The 14,861-nt window shown below is 40.7% G+C and overlaps 5 non-coding genes across 5 annotated transcripts; all 5 read left to right on the top strand.

The window, feature by feature from the left end:
- The first annotated feature begins 410 nt into the window (after positions 1–410).
- Positions 411–492, top strand: TRNAS-AGA (transfer RNA serine (anticodon AGA)). Its single transcript has one exon. It is a non-coding gene; the product is annotated as a tRNA-Ser (tRNA).
- A 1,281-nt stretch (positions 493–1,773) lies between these two features.
- TRNAH-GUG (transfer RNA histidin (anticodon GUG)) lies at positions 1,774–1,845 on the top strand. The gene has a single exon. It is a non-coding gene; the product is annotated as a tRNA-His (tRNA).
- Positions 1,846–4,434: 2,589 nt separating this feature from the next.
- TRNAS-AGA (transfer RNA serine (anticodon AGA)) lies at positions 4,435–4,516 on the top strand. The gene has a single exon. It is a non-coding gene; the product is annotated as a tRNA-Ser (tRNA).
- A 3,941-nt stretch (positions 4,517–8,457) lies between these two features.
- Positions 8,458–8,539, top strand: TRNAS-AGA (transfer RNA serine (anticodon AGA)). Its single transcript has one exon. It is a non-coding gene; the product is annotated as a tRNA-Ser (tRNA).
- A 3,941-nt stretch (positions 8,540–12,480) lies between these two features.
- Positions 12,481–12,562, top strand: TRNAS-AGA (transfer RNA serine (anticodon AGA)). The gene has a single exon. It is a non-coding gene; the product is annotated as a tRNA-Ser (tRNA).
- Positions 12,563–14,861: the final 2,299 nt, after the last annotated feature.

The following is a 14,861-nucleotide window of genomic DNA, read 5'->3' as shown; positions in this document are numbered from 1 at the left end:
TTCTCTACTGCATTTGGTGAGACAAGTGGGCCTTCTTTTATCTTCCATTCAAGCAATCTTTGACAGACCCCTTTATTATAGAGCTTTTCAAGGATTAAAGATAAGGCACTTACAAAGGAGTCCCAAATACTCAGAGATGGTTGACATCTGTAATATGGGTCGTAGACTAAAAGCAGCGCAAAAACAGAGTGCAACAGGGTCCAAAAAACTTGAGTGCCACAAGAGAGTTTGAATGCAAGCGTATCCTTTTACAGATCCAGAGATATACTCATGCAATTTTTGTTTTTAGGACAGAACGTGCATGATGAAAAAAACATTGTTTTTAAAAAGCGCATTGCAGAATATCAGTACTTTGATGTGGGAAAACTTCAAAAGATTCAAACTAAATATTTGTAGGCAGCTTACAGCAAGTTGTTGTGGCCGAGTGGTTAAGGCGATGGACTAGAAATCCATTGGGGTATCCCCGCGCAGGTTCGAATCCTGCCAACAACGAGAATCTTTTTATTATCGGCTACAATTTCAGAAGTTAACCTTTAGTATTTCTTCCATTTCAGTTTTATAAATAGGTGGCTTATTTTTGTGTCACTATTGCCTCTCCACATATTTGTTATCGCTACCTCTTTCATGTCTTTGCTACACCTCATTCCTACTTTAGCACTGGTGTAAACGCTTCAAATTATTATACGGTTGCTCTCTCATTCATACCTGCGCATGCACTTGAAAGTTACTTTACCAATAAAAGACGCAAAGAGAGAAATAGAACAAAAGTGCTGGCTGGATTGGCAAACACACTTCATAAAACTGCATTTTCTTTTTTATTCTCCCCCGTGTTACATGCTTAACCTCCCCATGTGTAATTTCTCTTAACCTGCTGTCCCAGGAAGAGAATTTCATCTACAGGCTCTTTCTGTGTTTTTTTCCCTAGTCTGTCTTTCCCATTTCTTAGCTGTGTAACTGTTCCTTTACGCGCTCTATTTAAACGCCATCAATCTCATTTGAGCTCCTTGCTCCCGCTTCTGTTTTCTCCACCTCTCATACTGCCAGTTCTCTCTTTCTCTGTGGTTGGTGGCTACTTTCCTGAGCTTCCGAAGCCACGTGGTTCCTGCCTCTTGTTGTCAGACTTGAATTGGAAAAGGAACCATATTAACAAGCCTTTACCACTCACACACGGCGGAAGTTTATACTTTAATTCAGTGAGCTAAGAAAAGCGTGTTGTGGGTCCCCTACGAGCCATGGTGCTTGCTTCATCATGATTTGGCACCAGTCATTAGCCGCAGCTCTGCTAATGAGCCACTGAGGTCAGTTTCAATATTTACTCAAAAACATAACCATGCAGCCCACCCCTCAACTGTGTATTTATCTTGCTTTTCTGCTGTTCGTGTGATTAGCTGGGAGGAGCTCACGGCGACATCCTCCCTATAAAAGTGTAGATGGATCACTCTCTAACTCTTTCTTGCTTCACATACAAATGGCTTGAAAGGTGCAGGGAAGATGCAGGTCTAATAGACAGAATAGAAGGTCTGTGCCAGGTGGGTTTCTCTGCATTGGTGTCCCATCACAGGTCCGCAAGTGTAATGTGTGATCTTTGACTCCTGGCATTTCACAAGCAGGCGGCCAGGAAACGGTTTCAGCCTATCAACCACTGAGGAGACGCAGCCTCTGAATGAGGAATGAGGAAGCAATGAATACATCCAGCCTATCACAGGAACAGCCCTGAGTGTTCCGAATTATAAATTCTCCATGTCACTGTATGTCGTTGAGCCCAAGTAGCTCGCCATGATCGTATAGTGGTTAGTACTCTGCGTTGTGGCCGCAGCAACCTCGGTTCGAATCCGAGTCACGGCATTGTGGTTGGCAATGTCACGGCAGTTGGGTGTTAATTTTACAGAATTAGCAAATGTACCAGTGGTTTTTGTAAAATGTCTATTAAAAACAGATCCTTTCAAATATTTAAACCATCTAACAACAAATGATTTAAACTCGCATGATTATAAGCTGTAACTATAATGTATTTACTTACATAAATTATCGTTCTTGAACCTATTGGGGGTGGAGGGGGAGCGGAGCTCACCCCCCAGGTGCAGTTGAGTGACCTGTGTTGTGGCTCTCTAGAGGGAAGGCACAAATTTTGCTGTCACCCAGCCCAATCCAGACGTGTATTGGGGCCAGGTTTCAGGCAAATAGAGCAGTAAGTGCAGAGAAATGTTCACTCTCTAAAAGTGGCATTTCTAAAATAGTAAAGTTAAATCCAACCTCACCAGTAAGTAGGATTTTCAATAAATAAATAAAGCTACTCCTCTCCGATATGGAATTACCAAATTAAAAGTATAGGGGAATACACAGAGCTAACCTATGAGAGGGGTAGACCTCACAGTAGTGAAAAATGAAATGAACTGTTTGGTACTTACAGGACACGCGAACCACCAAAGTACATATCTTATTTTTTACTTACATAGCATCATGCACCTAGGACTACCTAGGGCCTACCTTAGGTGTAAATTATATGTAATAAAAGGGGAGTTTAAGGCTTGGCAAGTAGGCTGGGACTCCCCTGGGAGACCCCTGAGTCTATGCCCAGAACCATAACTCTGCCAGTAGAGTACTTACCTAAAAGCCGATAACTCACTTTTCTTCCATAGGCTAACATTGAGTGGTTTCACTTGGAAATTCTTCTAAGTGGTGTGGAGTTTTGGAACTTTAAAATATTAATCTAAAATCAGCCGAACAACGAATTCTGATTTACTCACCTGTTATCAGGAGAGACCTCAGTGCTGCATCTTGGAGCTCGGTACTGACCCTGAAAAGTAATTTTAACCGTACTTACCAGTAACTCGAATTTCCTTCCATGGGATATCATTGCCTGCTTTTTGCTGAAAATTTTCTAAGTGTCGATTTTTGAAACTTACAAATATTCTTTAAAAATCGTACCAACTGTGAAAACGTAATTGTTTACCTGTTTTAGATAGATGTCCCAGTACTGAGCCTAGGAGCCCAGCACTGGATTACAAAAGTAACGAGAACGTACTTTACCCGTAACTTGAATTTTCTTCCATAGGAAACCATTGACTGTTTTTCTGTGAAATTTCTTCTAAGTGTCGATTTTGCAAACATGTAAATATTCCTTAAAAATCGCCTGTATAACTTAAACGCAGTTTCTCAACTGCTTACAGGTGATACAGTAGTGCTGGATCTAGGATCCAACACTGACCTAGAAAACGTAACCATAACCCCACTTACCTGCTAAGTGAATTTCCTTCCATAGGATAACATTGGTAATTTGATCAGCAAAAGTTTCTAAGTGTCAACTTTTAAAATAGCAAAATATTGCTTAAAAATCACAACAGTAACTAAAACGAATTTACTCACTTGTTTCCAAGAACTGTCCCAGGACTGAATCTAGGATCCAGTCCTGGATTTAGAAAAGTAATCCTGAAAGTAATTAATTGCATATAACTTAAAATTCCCATTGAGCTCAATGTATTATTGTGATTCAAATTGTGTTGCCTATTGCAATAAACTGTAACTATGACCTGCAAAAGTCAATTGCCTATTGCAAAGTATTTAACTAAAGCATCTCATTCTGAGAAAGTATATTTTGATACCTATTGTTGGTTCTCAAAATAAAACAACAATATCTTTTGTATTCAAACCAATGGCCTAGAGTTCAGTTCTTGAGTGTGTGAGACCATTTGCTGACTGAGTGTGTACAACAAATGTTTTACACTGTACTCTGATACTGCCTTACTGCTCGGCAAGCTACCACTTTAGAGAGTAAGGTTATATCTAACTTTAGCCTCTGCCAAACCTCTGGGGACTGGGGACTCTGTGCACACTGTACCTATTTGGGAACAGTATATACAGAGCCACTTTCTCACAGTAGTGATAAAGTGATTAGAGTCCAAAGGCCAACGTAAAGATACAGCAAAACGTGAGGTGAAAAGCAAAAAGGTTGCTGGTATGCCACCTTAAGGATGCCAGGTCTAACAAAAACTGAACTAAGGATAACATGAGTAAAACATCAGGTTTCTCTACTGCATTTGGTGAGACAAGTGGGCCTTCTTTTATCTTCCATTCAAGCAATCTTTGACAGACCCCTTTATTATAGAGCTTTTCAAGGATTAAAGATAAGGCACTTACAAAGGAGTCCCAAATAATCAGAGATGGTTGACTTCTGTAATATGGGTCGTAGACTAAAAGCAGCACAAAAACAGAGTGCAACAGGGTCCAAAAAACTTGAGTGCCACAAGAGAGTTTGAATGCAAGCGTATCCTTTTACAGATCCAGAGATATACTCATGCAATTTTTATTTTTAGGACAGAACGTGCATGATGAAAAAAACATTGTTTTTAAAAAGCGCATTGCAGAATATCAGTACTTTGATGTGGGAAAACTTCAAAACTTTCAAACAAAATATTTGTAGGCAGCTTACAGCAAGTTGTTGTGGCCGAGTGGTTAAGGCGATGGACTAGAAATCCATTGGGGTATCCCCGCGCAGGTTCGAATCCTGCCAACAACGAGAATCTTTTTATTATCGGCTACAGTTTCAGAAGTTAACCTTTAGTATTTCTTCCATTTCAGTTTTATAAATAGGTGACTTATTTTTGTGTCACTATTGCCTCTCCACACATTTGTTATCACTACCTCTTTCATGTCTTTGCTACACCTCATTCCTACTTTAGCACTGGTGTAAACGCTTCAAATTATTATACGGTTGCTCTCTCATTCATACCTGTGCATGCACTTGAAAGTTACTTTACCAATAAAAGACGCAAAGAGAGAAATAGAACAAAAGTGCTGGCTGGATTGGCAAACACACTTCATAAAACTGCATTTTCTTTTTTATTCTCCCCCGTGTTACATGCTTAACCTCCCCATGTGTAATTTCTCTTAACCTGCTGTCCCAGGAAGAGAATTTCATGTACAGGCTCTTTCTGTGTTTTTTTCCCTAGTCTGTCTTTCCCATTTCTTAGCTGTGTAACTGTTCCTTTACGCGCTCTATTTAAACGCCATCAATCTCATTTGAGCTCCTTGCTCCCGCTTCTGTTTTCTCCACCTCTCATACTGCCAGTTCTCTCTTTCTCTGTGGTTGGTGGCTACTTTCCTGAGCTTCCGAAGCCACGTGGTTCCTGCCTCTTGTTGTCAGACTTGAATTGGAAAAGGAACCATATTAACAAGCCTTTACCACTCACACACGGCGGAAGTTTATACTTTAATTCAGTGAGCTAAGAAAAGCGTGTTGTGGGTCCCCTACGAGCCATTGTGCTTGCTTCATCATCATTTGGCACCAGTCATTAGCCGCAGCTCTGCTAATGAGCCACTGAGGTCAGTTTCAATATTTACTCAAAAACATAACCATGCAGCCCACCCCTCAACTGTGTATTTATCTTGCTTTTCTGCTGTTCGTGTGATTAGCTGGGAGGAGCTCACGGCGACATCCTCCCTATAAAAGTGTAGATGGATCACTCTCTAACTCTTTCTTGCTTCACATACAAATGGCTTGAAAGGTGCAGGGAAGATGCAGGTCTAATAGACAGAATAGAAGGCCTGTGCCAGGTGGGTTTCTCTGCATTGGTGTCCCATCACAGGTCTGCAAGTGTAATGTGTGATCTTTGACTCCTGGCATTTCACAAGCAGGCGGCCAGGAAACGGTTTCAGCCTATCAACCACCGAGGAGACGCAGCCTCTGAATGAGGAATGAGGAAGCAATGAATACATCCAGCCTATCACAGCAACAGCCCTGAGTGTTCCGAATTATAAATTCTCCATGTCATTGTATGTCGTTGAGCCCAAGTAGCTCGCTGTGATCGTATAGTGGTTAGTACTCTGCGTTGTGGCCGCAGCAACCTCGGTTCGAATCCGAGTCATGGCATTGTGGTTGGCAATGTCACGGCAGTTGGGTGTTTATTTTACAGAATTAGCAAATGTACCAGTGGTTTTTGTAAAATGTCTATTAAAAACAGATCCTTTCAAATATTTAAACCATCTAACAACAAATGATTTAAACTCGCATGATTATAAGCTGTAGCTATAATGTATTTACTTACATAAATTATCGTTCTTGAACCTATTGGGGGTGGAGGGGGAGCGGAGCTCACCCCCCAGGTGCAGTTGAGTGACCTGTGTTGTGGCTCTCTAGAGGGAAGGCACAAATTTTGCTGTCACCCAGCCCAATCCAGACGTGTATTGGGGCCAGGTTTCAGGCAAATAGAGCAGTAAGTGCAGAGACATGTTCACTCTCTAAAAGTGGCATTTCTAAAATAGTAAAGTTAAATCCAACCTCACCAGTAAGTAGGATTTTCAATAAATAAATAAAGCTACTCCTCTCCGATATGGAATTACCAAATAAAAAGTATAGGGGAATACACAGAGCTAACCTATGAGAGGGGTAGACCTCACAGTAGTGAAAAATGAAATAGACTGTTTGGTACTTACAGGACACGCGAACCACCAAAGTACATATCTTATTTTTTACTTACATAGCATCATGCACCTAGGACTACCTAGGGCCTACCTTAGGTGTAAATTATATGTAATAAAAGGGGAGTTTAAGGCTTGGAAAGTAGGCTGGGACTCCCCTGGGAGACCCCTGAGTCTATGCCCAGAACCATAACTCTGCCAGTCGAGTACTTACCTAAAAGCCGATAACTCACTTTTCTTCCATAGGCTAACATTGAGTGGTTTCACTTGGAAATTCTTCTAAGTGGTGTGGAGTTTTGGAACTTTAAAATATTCATCTAAAATCAGCCGAACAACGAATTCTGATTTACTCACCTGTTATCAGGAGAGACCTCAGTGCTGCATCTTGGAGCTCAGTACTGACCCTGAAAAGTAATTTTAACCGTACTTACCAGTAACTCGAATTTCCTTCCATGGGATATCATTGCCTGCTTTTTGCTGAAAATTTTCTAAGTGTCGATTTTTGAAACTTACAAATATTCTTTAAAAATCGTACCAACTGTGAAAACGTAATTGTTTACCTGTTTTAGATAGATGTCCCAGTACTGAGCCTAGGAGCCCAGCACTGGATTACAAAAGTAACGAGAATGTACTTTACCCGTAACTTGAATTTTCTTCCATAGGAAACCATTGACTGTTTTTCTGTGAAATTTCTTCTAAGTGTCGATTTTGCAAACATGTAAATATTCCTTAAAAATCGCCTGTATAACTTAAACGCAGTTTCTCAACTGCTTACAGGTGGTACAGTAGTGCTGGATCTAGGATCCAACACAGACCTAGAAAACGTAACCATAACCCCACTTACCTGCTAAGTGAATTTCCTTCCATAGGATAACATTGGTAATTTGATCAGCAAAAGTTTCTAAGTGTCAACTTTTAAAATAGCAAAATATTGCTTAAAAATCACAACAGTAACTAAAACAAATTTACTCACTTGTTTCCAAGAACTGTCCCAGGACTGAATCTAGGATCCAGTCCTGGATTTAGAAAAGTAATCCTGAAAGTAATTAATTGCATATAACTTAAAATTCCCATTGAGCTCCATGTATTATTGTGATTCAAATGGTGTTGCCTATTGCAATAAACTGTAACTATGACCTGCAAAAGTCAATTGCCTATTGCAAAGTATTTAACTAAAGCATCTCATTCTGAGAAAGTATATTTTGATACCTATTGTTGGTTCTAAAATAAAACAACAATATCTTTTGTATGCAAACCAATGGCCTAGAGTTCAGTTCTTGAGTGTGTGAGACCATTTGCTGACTGAGTGTGTACAACAAATGTTTTACACTGTACTCTGATACTGCCTTACTGCTCGGCAAGCTACCACTTTAGAGAGTAAGGTTATATCTAACTTTAGCCTCTGCCAAACCTCTGGGGACTGGGGACTCTGTGCACACTGTACCTATTTGGGAACAGTATATACAGAGCCACTTTCTCACAGTAGTGATAAAGTGATTAGAGTCCTAAGGCCAACATAAAGATACAGCAAAACGTGAGGTGAAAAGCAAAAAGGTTGCTGGTAGGCCACCTTAAGGATGCCAGGTCTAACAAAAACTGAACTAAGGATAACATGAGTAAAACATCAGGTTTCTCTACTGCATTTGGTGAGACAAGTGGGCCTTCTTTTATCTTCCATTCAAGCAATCTTTGACAGACCCCTTTATTATAGAGCTTTTCAAGGATTAAAGATAAGGCACTTACAAAGGAGTCCCAAATAATCAGAGATGGTTGACTTCTGTAATATGGGTCGTAGACTAAAAGCAGCACAAAAACAGAGTGCAACAGGGTCCAAAAAACTTGAGTGCCACAAGAGAGTTTGAATGCAAGCGTATCCTTTTACAGATCCAGAGATATACTCCTGCAATTTTTGTTTTTAGGACAGAACGTGCATGATGAAAAAAACATTGTTTTTAAAAAGCGCATTGCAGAATATCAGTACTTTGATGTGGGAAAACTTCAAAAGATTCAAACAAAATATTTGTAGGCAGCTTACAGCAAGTTGTTGTGGCCGAGTGGTTAAGGCGATGGACTAGAAATCCATTGGGGTATCCCCGCGCAGGTTCGAATCCTGCCAACAACGAGAATCTTTTTATTATCGGCTACAATTTCAGAAGTTAACCTTTAGTATTTCTTCCATTTCAGTTTTATAAATAGGTGGCTTATTTTTGTGTCACTATTGCCTCTCCACATATTTGTTATCGCTACCTCTTTCATGTCTTTGCTACACCTCATTCCTACTTTAGCACTGGTGTAAACGCTTCAAATTATTATACCGTTGCTCTCTCATTCATACCTGCGCATGCACTTGAAAGTTACTTTACCAATAAAAGACGCAAAGAGAGAAATAGAACAAAAGTGCTGGCTGGATTGGCAAACACACTTCATAAAACTGCATTTTCTTTTTTATTCTCCCCCGTGTTACATGCTTAACCTCCCCATGTGTAATTTCTCTTAACCTGCTGTCCCAGGAAGAGAATTTCATCTACAGGCTCTTTCTGTGTTTTTTTCCCTAGTCTGTCTTTCCCATTTCTTAGCTGTGTAACTGTTCCTTTACGCGTTCTATTTAAACGCCATCAATCTCATTTGAGCTCCTTGCTCCCGCTTCTGTTTTCTCCACCTCTCATACTGCCAGTTCTCTCTTTCTCTGTGGTTGGTGGCTACTTTCCTGAGCTTCCGAAGCCACGTGGTTCCTGCCTCTTGTTGTCAGACTTGAATTGGAAAAGGAACCATATTAACAAGCCTTTACCACTCACACACGGCGGAAGTTTATACTTTAATTCAGTGAGCTAAGAAAAGCGTGTTGTGGGTCCCCTACGAGCCATGGTGCTTGCTTCATCATGATTTGGCACCAGTCATTAGCCGCAGCTCTGCTAATGAGCCACTGAGGTCAGTTTCAATATTTACTCAAAAACATAACCATGCAGCCCACCCCTCAACTGTGTATTTATCTTGCTTTTCTGCTGTTCGTGTGATTAGCTGGGAGGAGCTCACGGCGACATCCTCCCTATAAAAGTGTAGATGGATCACTCTCTAACTCTTTCTTGCTTCACATACAAATGGCTTGAAAGATGCAGGGAAGATGCAGGTCTAATAGACAGAATAGAAGGTCTGTGCCAGGTGGGTTTCTCTGCATTGGTGTCCCATCACAGGTCCGCAAGTGTAATGTGTGAACTTTGACTCCTGGCATTTCACAAGCAGGCGGCCAGGAAACGGTTTCAGCCTATCAACCACTGAGGAGACGCAGCCTCTGAATGAGGAATGAGGAAGCAATGAATACATCCAGCCTATCACAGGAATAGCCCTGAGTGTTCCGAATTATAAATTCTCCATGTCACTGTATGTCGTTGAGCCCAAGTAGCTCGCCGTGATCGTATAGTGGTTAGTACTCTGCGTTGTGGCCGCAGCAACCTTGGTTTGAATCCGAGTCACGGCATTGTGGTTGGCAATGTCACGGCAGTTGGGTGTTAATTTTACAGAATTAGCAAATGTGCCAGTGGTTTTTGTAAAATGTCTATTAAAAACAGATCCTTTCAAATATTTAAACCATCTAACAACAAATGATTTAAACTCGCATGATTATAAGCTGTAGCTATAATGTATTTACTTACATAAATTATCGTTCTTGAACCTATTGGGGGTGGAGGGGGAGCGGAGCTCACCCCCCAGGTGCAGTTGAGTGACCTGTGTTGTGGCTCTCTAGAGGGAAGGCACAAATTTTGCTGTCACCCAGCCCAATCCAGACGTGTATTGGGGCCAGGTTTCAGGCAAATAGAGCAGTAAGTGCAGAGAAATGTTCACTCTCTAAAAGTGGCATTTCTAAAATAGTAAAGTTAAATCCAACCTCACCAGTAAGTAGGATTTTCAATAAATAAATAAAGCTACTCCTCTCCGATATGGAATTACCAAATAAAAAGTATAGGGGAATACACAGAGCTAACCTATGAGAGGGGTAGACCTCACAGTAGTGAAAAATGAAATAGACTGTTTGGTACTTACAGGACACGCGAACCACCAAAGTACATATCTTATTTTTTACTTACATAGCATCATGCACCTAGGACTACCTAGGGCCTACCTTAGGTGTAAATTATATGTAATAAAAGGGGAGTTTAAGGCTTGGCTAGTAGGCTGGGACTCCCCTGGGAGACCCCTGAGTCTATGCCCAGAACCATAACTCTGCCAGTCGAGTACTTACCTAAAAGCCGATAACTCACTTTTCTTCCATAGGCTAACATTGAGTGGTTTCACTTGGAAATTCTTCTAAGTGGTGTGGAGTTTTGGAACTTTAAAATATTCATCTAAAATCAGCCGAACAACGAATTCTGATTTACTCACCTGTTATCAGGAGAGACCTCAGTGCTGCATCTTGGAGCTCGGTACTGACCCTGAAAAGTAATTTTAACCGTACTTACCAGTAACTCGAATTTCCTTCCATGGGATATCATTGCCTGCTTTTTGCTGAAAATTTTCTAAGTGTCGATTTTTGAAACTTACAAATATTCTTTAAAAATCGTACCAACTGTGAAAACGTAATTGTTTACCTGTTTTAGATAGATGTCCCAGTACTGAGCCTAGGAGCCCAGCACTGGATTACAAAAGTAACGAGAACGTACTTTACCCGTAACTTGAATTTTCTTCCATAGGAAACCATTGACTGTTTTTCTGTGAAATTTCTTCTAAGTGTCGATTTTGCAAACATGTAAATATTCCTTAAAAATCGCCTGTATAACTTAAACGTAGTTTCTCAACTGCTTACAGGTGGTACAGTAGTGCTGGATCTAGGATCCAACACTGACCTAGAAAACGTAACCATAACCCCACTTACCTGCTAAGTGAATTTCCTTCCATAGGATAACATTGGTAATTTGATCAGCAAAAGTTTCTAAGTGTCAACTTTTAAAATAGCAAAATATTGCTTAAAAATCACAACAGTAACTAAAACAAATTTACTCACTTGTTTCCAAGAACTGTCCCAGGACTGAATCTAGGATCCAGTCCTGGATTTAGAAAAGTAATCCTGAAAGTAATTAATTGCATATAACTTAAAATTCCCATTGAGCTCCATGTATTATTGTGATTCAAATTGTGTTGCCTATTGCAATAAACTGTAACTATGACCTGCAAAAGTCAATTGCCTATTGCAAAGTATTTAACTAAAGCATCTCATTCTGAGAAAGTATATTTTGATACCTATTGTTGGTTCTAAAATAAAACAACAATATCTTTTGTATTCAAACCAATGGCCTAGAGTTCAGTTCTTGAGTGTGTGAGACCATTTGCTGACTGAGTGTGTACAACAAATGTTTTACACTGTACTCTGATACTGCCTTACTGCTCGGCAAGCTACCACTTTAGAGAGTAAGGTTATATCTAACTTTAGCCTCTGCCAAACCTCTGGGGACTGGGGACTCTGTGCACACTGTACCTATTTGGGAACAATATATACAGAGCCACTTTCTCACAGTAGTGATAAAGTGATTAGAGTCCTAAGGCCAACATAAAGATACAGCAAAACGTGAGGTGAAAAGCAAAAAGGTTGCTGGTAGGCCACCTTAAGGATGCCAGGTCTAACAAACACTGAACTAAGGATAACATGAGTGAAACATCAGGTTTCTCTACTGCATTTGGTGAGACAAGTGGGCCTTCTTTTATCTTCCATTCAAGCAATCTTTGACAGACCCCTTTATTATAGAGCTTTTCAAGGATTAAAGATAAGGCACTTACAAAGGAGTCCCAAATACTCAGAGATGGTTGACATCTGTAATATGGGTCGTAGACTAAAAGCAGCGCAAAAACAGAGTGCAACAGGGTCCAAAAAACTTGAGTGCCACAAGAGAGTTTGAATGCAAGCGTATCCTTTTACAGATCCAGAGATATACTCATGCAATTTTTGTTTTTAGGACAGAACGTGCATGATGAAAAAAACATTGTTTTTAAAAAGCGCATTGCAGAATATCAGTACTTTGATGTGGGAAAACTTCAAAAGATTCAAACAAAATATTTGTAGGCAGCTTACAGCAAGTTGTTGTGGCCGAGTGGTTAAGGCGATGGACTAGAAATCCATTGGGGTATCCCCGCGCAGGTTCGAATCCTGCCAACAACGAGAATCTTTTTATTATCGGCTACAATTTCAGAAGTTAACCTTTAGTATTTCTTCCATTTCAGTTTTATAAATAGGTGGCTTATTTTTGTGTCACTATTGCCTCTCCACATATTTGTTATCGCTACCTCTTTCATGTCTTTGCTACACCTCATTCCTACTTTAGCACTGGTGTAAACGCTTCAAATTATTATACGGTTGCTCTCTCATTCATACCTGCGCATGCACTTGAAAGTTACTTTACCAATAAAAGACGCAAAGAGAGAAATAGAACAAAAGTGCTGGCTGGATTGGCAAACACACTTCATAAAACTGCATTTTCTTTTTTATTCTCCCCCGTGTTACATGCTTAACCTCCCCATGTGTAATTTCTCTTAACCTGCTGTCCCAGGAAGAGAATTTCATCTACAGGCTCTTTCTGTGTTTTTTTCCCTAGTCTGTCTTTCCCATTTCTTAGCTGTGTAACTGTTCCTTTACGCGCTCTATTTAAACGCCATCAATCTCATTTGAGCTCCTTGCTCCCGCTTCTGTTTTCTCCACCTCTCATACTGCCAGTTCTCTCTTTCTCTGTGGTTGGTGGCTACTTTCCTGAGCTTCCGAAGCCACGTGGTTCCTGCCTCTTGTTGTCAGACTTGAATAGGAAAAGGAACCATATTAACAAGCCTTTACCACTCACACACGGCGGAAGTTTATACTTTAATTCAGTGAGCTAAGAAAAGCGTGTTGTGGGTCCCCTACGAGCCATGGTGCTTGCTTCATCATGATTTGGCACCAGTCATTAGCCGCAGCTCTGCTAATGAGCCACTGAGGTCAGTTTCAATATTTACTCAAAAACATAACCATGCAGCCCACCCCTCAACTGTGTATTTATCTTGCTTTTCTGCTGTTCGTGTGATTAGCTGGGAGGAGCTCACGGCGACATCCTCCCTATAAAAGTGTAGATGGATCACTCTCTAACTCTTTCTTGCTTCACATACAAATGGCTTGAAAGGTGCAGGGAAGATGCAGGTCTAATAGACAGAATAGAAGGTCTGTGCCAGGTGGGTTTCTCTGCATTGGTGTCCCATCACAGGTCCGCAAGTGTAATGTGTGATCTTTGACTCCTGGCATTTCACAAGCAGGCGGCCAGGAAACGGTTTCAGCCTATCAACCACTGAGGAGACGCAGCCTCTGAATGAGGAATGAGGAAGCAATGAATACATCCAGCCTATCACAGGAACAGCCCTGAGTGTTCCGAATTATAAATTCTCCATGTCACTGTATGTCGTTGAGCCCAAGTAGCTCGCCATGGTCGTATAGTGGTTAGGACTCTGCGTTGTGGCCGCAGCAACCTCGGTTCGAATCCGAGTCACGGCATTGTGGTTGGCAATGTCATGGCAGTTGGGTGTTAATTTTACAGAATTAGCAAATGTACCAGTGGTTTTTGTAAAATGTCTATTAAAAACAGATCCTTTCAAATATTTAAACCATCTAACAACAAATGATTTAAACTCGCATGATTATAAGCTGTAACTATAATGTATTTACTTACATAAATTATCGTTCTTGAACCTATTGGGGGTGGAGGGGGAGCGGAGCTCACCCCCCAGGTGCAGTTGAGTGACCTGTGTTGTGGCTCTCTAGAGGGAAGGCACAAATTTTGCTGTCACCCAGCCCAATCCAGACGTGTATTGGGGCCAGGTTTCAGGCAAATAGAGCAGTAAGTGCAGAGAAATGTTCACTCTCTAAAAGTGGCATTTCTAAAATAGTAAAGTTAAATCCAACCTCACCAGTAAGTAGGATTTTCAAAAAATAAATAAAGCTACTCCTCTCCGATATGGAATTACCAAATTAAAAGTATAGGGGAATACACAGAGCTAACCTATGAGAGGGGTAGACCTCACAGTAGTGAAAAATGAAATAGACTGTTTGGTACTTACAGGACACGCGAACCACCAAAGTACATATCTTATTTTTTACTTACATAGCATCATGCACCTAGGACTACCTAGGGCCTACCTTAGGTGTAAATTATATGTAATAAAAGGGGAGTTTAAGGCTTGGCAAGTAGGCTGGGACTCCCCTGGGAGACCCCTGAGTCTATGCCCAGAACCATAACTCTGCCAGTCGAGTACTTACCTAAAAGCCGATAACTCACTTTTCTTCCATAGGCTAACATTGAGTGGTTTCACTTGGAAATTCTTCTAAGTGGTGTGGAGTTTTGGAACTTTAAAATATTCATCTAAAATCAGCCGAACAACGAATTCTGATTTACTCACCTGTTATCAGGAGAGACCTCAGTGCTGCATCTTGGAGCTCAGTA

This window comes from Triturus cristatus, chromosome 12 (genome assembly GCF_964204655.1).
Source record: "Triturus cristatus chromosome 12, aTriCri1.1, whole genome shotgun sequence".
NCBI lineage: Eukaryota > Metazoa > Chordata > Amphibia > Caudata > Salamandridae > Triturus > Triturus cristatus.
Note: the sequence above shows the minus strand (reverse complement) of the source record. Positions and strands in the feature narration are given on the sequence as shown.